The following is an 8,028-nucleotide window of genomic DNA, read 5'->3' as shown; positions in this document are numbered from 1 at the left end:
TTTTTTTTTTTTTTTTTTTTCCTTTTATTTCGACCAACACGGTTCGACACTCGAGAACAAAGCGAGATTCGTGTCTTGACGTGGTGAAATTTGGCCGCGGACAAAACGCGAATTAGAGGCGTGGAGAATCACGGTGGGGGCGTGGCGGATCTTAAACACAGGGATCAATTTCCCTCGACCGTGTTATCGTGGCCGCAGCACGGTAACGGCATTTTCATTCGACGAGCATCGCCCGTTATACCGGGGAAACGCTATTTTCATTTTGCAAGGTAAAACGCGGATGCTGCGGCCGCGCATGCTAATGGTATCGAAGGACCGTAATGAAAATGAGGGACGCATTAAGCTGTGTTCCAACTACCGTGAATTTCGACTGTGACGACTCGTTTCTCTGCGACGTGGACGCGCATTCGTTAGTTGAAAGAAAATCGTATATCGCAGAGCGTATATAAAATTAACGTTAAAATTAAGCATTACTTCGTTTTCCTCGATCGAGAAAAATTTCGTCGGGAACATCGTGTGATCTCGTTTTACGGCAATGAAAAATCTTATCTTTTGAGGAAAGTTTATGTAGAAGTATAATGGATGGATATCTGGAGGATCTAAGAAGTTAAAACAAATGCAAAGTGTACAGCTAAAAATGAAAAATATTTAATCGATACATACGTGTCATTAAAATACATTTAAGAGATAGAGGGAAATATGCTTATTGAAGTTGCATTGCTGAGATATAAGAGCTTGAAGTACAATATGGAGTTTAAGAATGGAATTGTGACTCGTTAATCTATATTTCTTCTTGGAAATGCATACCATTTTCAGAAATCGCGTCTGTCACTGGTCTGGAGTTTGAGATAGGTTAGTGAGACGAGATTGCGAGCAAGAGATCCAAATAAACGACAAGGATGAAGATAGTAAATGATCAAAAATTATTTTTTTTTTTTATATGATTCAATATATCTCAGAAAATCGTGTCGAAAAAAGTCAAAAAGTGTTTTAAAAAGGAAAGATTCTTGCTTCTAATGGTCGTTCATTCGTTGACTATCTTCAAAGTTATAAATATATCTTCTAAGTAAAGTTTTTTTAATTTTTAATAGACTTTAATCAAGTTTTAAAATATATTATTAATAGATACATTTATTTATATTCCAAAAAAAAAATTGAAGGATTGAAGATTTGAATTTAATTGTAAAAGATATCACATGGAAGTGAATAAATTTATATTGAAACAATTTCTGGAATATAATATTTTTCTTTCTCACATATATATATATCTATTATATATATTGTTATTTGTATTTATATTATTTATGTTTTACACAATTAAGGCAAATATATTAAAATATAATGATATTTATCTTGGAAATATTAGAATATGGATTTTTAAAAAATAAATTAATTTTATTATGAATATAAATTTGATAAATCTTTATTGAAATAATATTTATATTAATTAATAAATATAAAAAATTTTTTCGTTTCATTATTTTGAAATATCCATATTCATGAGAACATTTAATTAATGGAATAATAATTAAACAATATTTATAAATTATATAAATTTCAAGAAATGTATACATATTATCTCATTGATAAGTATTGATTAATAAAACTATTGTCATTTTTCAATTCAGTATTTCAAAAAATGCTTTCAATATTTATTACCACTCTCCATATTTGTTCGAAGGAAAAAATATATGGGAAATTTCGTGTCGAAATAAAACACGTTTGATATTCAGTTTTAACATACATCATAAAATTATTTAGCTTTTAACGTTTTCGATAAAATTTTCAATCTGTATGAAGTTAATTTACATATAGAAAAAAAAATATTCCGTGTGTTATCTTCGATTAACGATTGATAAACAGATATCTTTTCAGATTGTGAAACAATAATTCAAAAACAAATTAAAATTTTTTTCGTACTTATCAAATTTTTAGAATAGAATATACATAATATATAGATCACAAAAAAAAAATTTTCTTTTCATTATTTTATTTCATTTAAAATATCCTTCCTATAATAAGATTTACAAAGCATCCACGAACGATTTTACAAATTATATCAGAGGAATCTAATATCCTTCTTTAAACTTTCCATTTTATTTCCAACAATTCTCGATCCACACAAATCCCTTCATGAATTTGTATCAAGTTTTACAAATCGCGACCTCGAAATCTGAAAAGGGAGTATCGTGAAAGAAGAAGTTGAATCAAAGTGGAGCACAAAGGTGATTCGTTTACTGTAGCCATATCGGTCCGCCGTCATTCAACATTGAAAACCTGCCGGAAGGCTGACCGGATGAAGCGTGACGCTTCTTCTTCCAGCTTCAGAATATCGTTCAACGAAGTAAAAACACGAAGGGTTTTCGTTGTCACGTTTATAACGCGGCTTCGAAGGCAAGAAGCTATTTTAGACAAAGGATATTAGTGTACTACAAACGATACTATTTATCGTTTACGTTTCATAGTTGTAATTTTATTGAACAGCGATCGAAATGAGTCATCGAGTTATTTTTTCTTTCTCGATCAATTTATATAATTGTACTATGTGATTTTGTCAGGAAAGAATGAAGAGATTAAAAAGAATGTATATTTATGAAATAGAGACGTATTGTTTAAAAAAATTTTTTTCATTTTTTCATTTGATCTTATATTGGATTATTCTATTATAAATCATAAATTGATATATAAATATTTCATCGCGTAAATAATTCCATTCTATATTAATATTTTTGTATTTATTTCCAATCTTAACTTTACCATTTCACGTCTTATAAAACTTTGACATTTCAATTCTGAACTATTGGATTCGATTAAAATTTTACATTAAAGACTAAAATATCTCGTTTCATTGTGAAAGAAATTTTAAAACTTTTCGAAAACTACTATCCTTTTAACTTTCCTCAAAAGACAATTTATTTAAAGATATCATTTAATTACTTTAATCGATTAATTAACGATCAGAAGAAAATAATCGAAGAAGATATAAACAGACGTAGATAAATAGAAAGAAAGAAATATGATCAATCCGCGTTATTACATGTTCTCATTCGCGTTTTAATTCGGTAATTCTCACAGCTATCGTTTCAACGCTCGAATATATACATAATTTCGCATTTGTTCGAAAAGGTGAGTTTGGAAGGAGGATAATCGACGAGGGTAATTAAAACGAACGTTTAATGCATTGGATTACTGAATTTCGTGTCCTCGCGTGCATATTTTCCAAAGTTTTTGCGGCACGGAATTCGAACAGATTTCGCTTCGAATATCAATGGAAAAATTCCGTGGAAATTTCGTCCTATCGGGAGTAATTCACTTTTGGATCGTTATGCGGCAAATAATGAAGAGCGCTGGCTTGGTTACATTGGCGCATTCTTTTTGGCCAATTTTCGTCACGGCAATCGAGTTTTCATTAATCCATTAAATTGAAAAATGAATTCGAATCCGCGTACCGTGAAGATTTTGGTATGTAAGTTATGTTGCTTTCCATTTTTATATTTTTACATTTCTTTTTTCTTTTTCTTTTTTCGTATCATTTATCAAAATACAAAATAATTTTAGATCGGTCAAATTTTAAATTTTAAATGGAGGAGTCTCGTTTGCACTGTTTGCTTGTTCACATTTATCAATGTTCATTTCTAGTTTTCTATTCTGTGATAAAAGAGAAATCTTGTTTCATGAAACTCAAATTGAAAGTTAAGAGGTACACAATGATCGTCGAAATGTTATTAAAAGCCCACAGAACGCGTTGTCATTTAAAATGATCGATATACTTTTCAATATTAATGATAGTACGAACAGAAAAAAGGATTTATCGATCGACTTTTCTATAATGTTGAATATAATGTTTCTATTGTAATAAGTTTTCAAAGAAAAAAATATATTAGAGAGACAGAGACAAATTTTAAAAACGTAAGAAGAATTTCATCAAAGCGGAATTAGAAATTGAATTTCAAATGAATAATTTTGTGTTTGGATGAAATGTCGTATATTAAATATACTGATCCAATAAACAACTTTGATTCCTTTATTTTTCTGAAGATATTTAAATTTAATTTGAAGATTTTATTTTAATTTTATATGTTCTTTAATTTTTAAATAAAATTAAAAAAATGTATATGCTCTTAGAAATCTAAAATTAGTTTCAATCATTTCTCCTAGCAAAGAAAAACTTTCCAAAGAAAATGATAAAAATTCCACCTACTTAGAAATATTCTCATGTATTCTAAATTAAAATTCTAGATGGGAAGTTTCACGAAAAGAATAAAAATATACATTAACTAAATTCCATAATTTTTGTAACTTCAACTCTCATTTATATTTAGAAATTCCAGATATAAGATTCTAACTAAAAGAGAGCAGAATTATACGAAAAATAAAATAATACAACATATCAATAACTAAACCTCATAATCTTTTTTTCTTAATCTTAATTCATAAACCTATTTAATTCCTCATCACGATCTTAAATATTTAAGAAAATATATATCAACAAAACCCATAATTGTAATCCATCGTTGCTTCCAAAAGAAAGCAAATTCTCCTTTTAAATGTAACCTCATTACCTACTCACGTAGTCCAGAGAACTCGAGATCAAGAAAGGAACATTCTTACGTGCTCGTACTCTCAAAGGCTCGAAGAAACTGGAGGGGGCCAACCCCTTATCATTATATTTCTATTGAAGTTGAAAGAGCACACGGTTTCACGTTCCGCGTAGATTCAGCAGTAAGAGTTGAAAAATTCAAAGCGCAAGAGGTATGCAAATGAGTACCCGGGGCACGAGCGTGGCTACGACTATTTCCACTGTTTTTCTATCCCTTCCGGTAAACACCGAGTTCGAAGCGGATGCTTTTACCTTCGTTCCTCCTCCGCCAATTTGTTTTCCGCGCCTTCTCCTCTCTTCCTTTCCTCTCCTAACGCCTAACAATGTCTCCTTGCTTCCCTTCAATTTTTCCCCTCCCTCTTCATTTCCAATCCTCCGTGTATACATCTCTTCCATCCCTCCCCCCACTTCATTTTATTTCATTTTAACAACGATAAAATTGCGAAACAAAGACAGAGGAGAGGAGAGGAGCGTGGAGAAAGATAAACGAGTTTCGACCAGTTTCCACGAGTTTTTTGCGCTTCGACTGCTTTTAATTCACAAAAGTAAACAGCGAGAAGAGTTCATACGATTTCGCTCGTTAATTCTTGCTCTCTCCCCTCTCTTTCTCTGGCAAGCCCTTTTCCTCTCCGCGCTCGCCAACTTTTTTCTCTTCCCCTCTCCCCTGGAATTGCTCCCCAGACCTTTTTCTCGTAGAATATCCTCAGGTAGCTCGTTTCCAGCCGGTAAATGGCCAACGAGGGAGAAAGAAAGACGGAGAGAGGAAGAGAGTTAAGAAAAGAGCGAATCAGAGGCGAAACAAAACTCAGGGTGAAACCGTTCCCTTCATTATATCAGGCTCTTTTTCTCTCTTTCATTTCCTTCCTTCTCGCTCCTTAAGTTTATCTTTGGCCCCGTCTTCTGTTCTCGTCATTCAAACACCGAGCATGAATCTGCTTCTGCTCTCTTTTCTCCTTGAAGAAGCATCGAGTCCTCCTTTCCTCGTTTCTTTTCTGCTCTACTTCTGTATCTCACTCTTTCCTTCTCGTTCGAAAAGACTGTTCTCCCTTCCTTACCTTTAACCGTTTTCCACCGCGTACGTGACCCACATACATTATCCTGGTTACGTTTCGAACACGTCGATATCCTCTTGTTTCGGCCACCGATAATTTCCCTCTCTTCTTCCCCGAGGGGAAAAATGCACTCGGCTAATCCGACGATCCTCCAATGTTACGTATTGTACGTGCCATCCGGTTTCCAGTTTTTGAGAACCTTTATCCGGCCACGGGGTTGAAAATTATGTGTCGATTTGCGTCGATTTCGGATATTGGAATCTTGTTTTCGACATAGTTACGGAGATATGACGTTGGAAGATTTTAATATTACTTTTAGAATCTAGATTCGCGTTCGGATATCGTGATAAGTTTAAAGATAAGTTTGGAAATTGTGCTATGATATTCTATACTTATTTCGTTTCTGTGTAAAATAATAAGTAGATGGTTTTAGTTAAAAGTGGTGAAAAGAGACAATTTTTGAAATATTTGTTATTGCTATTTGTTGTGCTCGAAACTCTTTTCATCAAATAATTGCATATCGGTTGTAAATAGAATTTGTTGTACGTTCTGTATATAGAGTAAATTGTAATTAAAGTAAATTGTACAATAAAAAAATTTATTGTATATTGTATACAATCTCTCTAAAAATCAATTATAAATAAATATTTCTTAATAACGAGACTTCTAATTATACAAATGCAAAAGTTCTCTATTAAAAAACTATTTCTCAATTAGAGAAATATATTATACTTTACAACAATCATTAAAAAAAAATTTCATTGGAAATAAAAATTAGAATTTCTTCTATTCTCCAATCTATATATCAAATTTAGAAATATAATAAGTTCATCAGCAAATCGATAAAATCTCGATTCCATCCCAAAATTCTGCTCGCCATTTTAATCCATTTTTCTGCGACCGATGCGTTTGAAATTTGTTTGGAACGCGTTTTAATCCCCCGCATTGTGCCAGAGATATTTGCGCGCATATAGTCCGGTTTGTTCGTTGACGCGATTGAAAAAAATAATAAGTTCATGCATGCGAGGAGCATTGTCTTTAAAAACACTTCGTTCGGAAAAATTAAATTTTCGTAAAATGGATTAAGCACTAGCGAGGCATAAATAAACGAATAGGTGAAAATACGCGGCCGTTATTACGTGTTTTCGTGTAATTCTTCTTTTACAATTGGAAATTTTGACGCGTGGATCGTAGCTGAAAATTGGCATTATTAAATCTGCTATTCCGCCTCGCGTTTATCGTTTATTTCTCGTTTCCTTTATTATCGATTTACATATATATTTTCTTAAAAATACCGATCCCGATTTTAATATTAATAATAATAATGTAACGTAGTTGCACCGATTAAATCGGTTTTACATTTTACGAGAGATTACGATCGCTTTATGATCGCTGGAAATAATTCAATAATTTCAATAGGTAATTACCAGGATGAATCTGCAAAATTACCAAAATTACTTGCCGAAAACGTGACAAGTTATACGTTTATTGTGTATTTTGTGTATTAATATTATTTTCGGTTGTTTCGCGATGTTTTCATTCGTTTCGTTCGTCGTTAAAACGAGATATTAAACGAGATTAAATGACAAGTTTTAGAATTATTGATATAATTAATATATTATTAATAATTATAAGTTCTTTTTTATTTTGACTTCCAATGTAAACGCATTAATGCAAAAGGAAAAAATAATTCGAATTGAATTCCAGATTACAATTGCAATACAAAAAAAATAGAAACTTTAATTATTTATTTATTAATTTTTAACTTGATTTTAAATATTCCTATATAAAATTATTTTCCTATTCAATAAAAATCACGATAAAAAGTAGAATTATTTCGAATATAAATATGGCCAAATAAAATTGATATTGGTATTCAAATTATTGCATTTATATTAAATTAAATAAAATTAATTTCATAGCGATGAAATAATAAAATAATCCAAAAAAAAAATCCATCTTTTTCATCATTAAAAATTAAATTGAATCAAATTAAATCGCAATTATGAAATAACCACGAATCATTAACGTTTGAGGAATAACCAATATTCGAATATTTTATTTGAACAACAAGTGAATTCAAAGATAAATCAAAAATCCATCGTGTATCAATTTAATTCCCGTGAATTCTTCGAACGCCAACGTTCTCCTCTTCTTAAAAACACAAGGGTGACCGCCTTTAAAAGAATCGCAAAAATTTCCTGGAGGCGAAAATACAATCAGCTACAAACGACGGCTGTTATGAAACAAAGATAACCCAGGGAAAAGGAAATTAAATTCTGTATCTACCGTCAAGCGCGAGCCAGTGCTCGCTAACACAATATTCGTTCTTGATTCTTTCCTCGTCGTACCAAGAGGGGGAAAGGGATATTGCGC

General features: G+C 31.5%; 1 protein-coding gene across 10 annotated transcripts in view; it reads right to left on the bottom strand.

Annotated features, from left to right (window-relative positions):
• Window positions 1-8,028, bottom strand: part of LOC102677825 (collagen alpha-2(IX) chain-like) — a 342,768-nt gene that overhangs the window by 157,645 nt on the left and 177,095 nt on the right. The window lies entirely within an intron of this gene.

This window comes from Apis dorsata, unplaced genomic scaffold (assembly GCF_000469605.1).
Source record: "Apis dorsata unplaced genomic scaffold, Apis dorsata 1.3 scaffold_1204, whole genome shotgun sequence".
In the NCBI taxonomy this organism is placed as follows: Eukaryota; Metazoa; Arthropoda; class Insecta; order Hymenoptera; family Apidae; genus Apis; species Apis dorsata.
The sequence above is the reverse complement of the archived record's forward strand: the minus strand, read 5'-3'. Positions and strand labels throughout refer to the sequence as shown.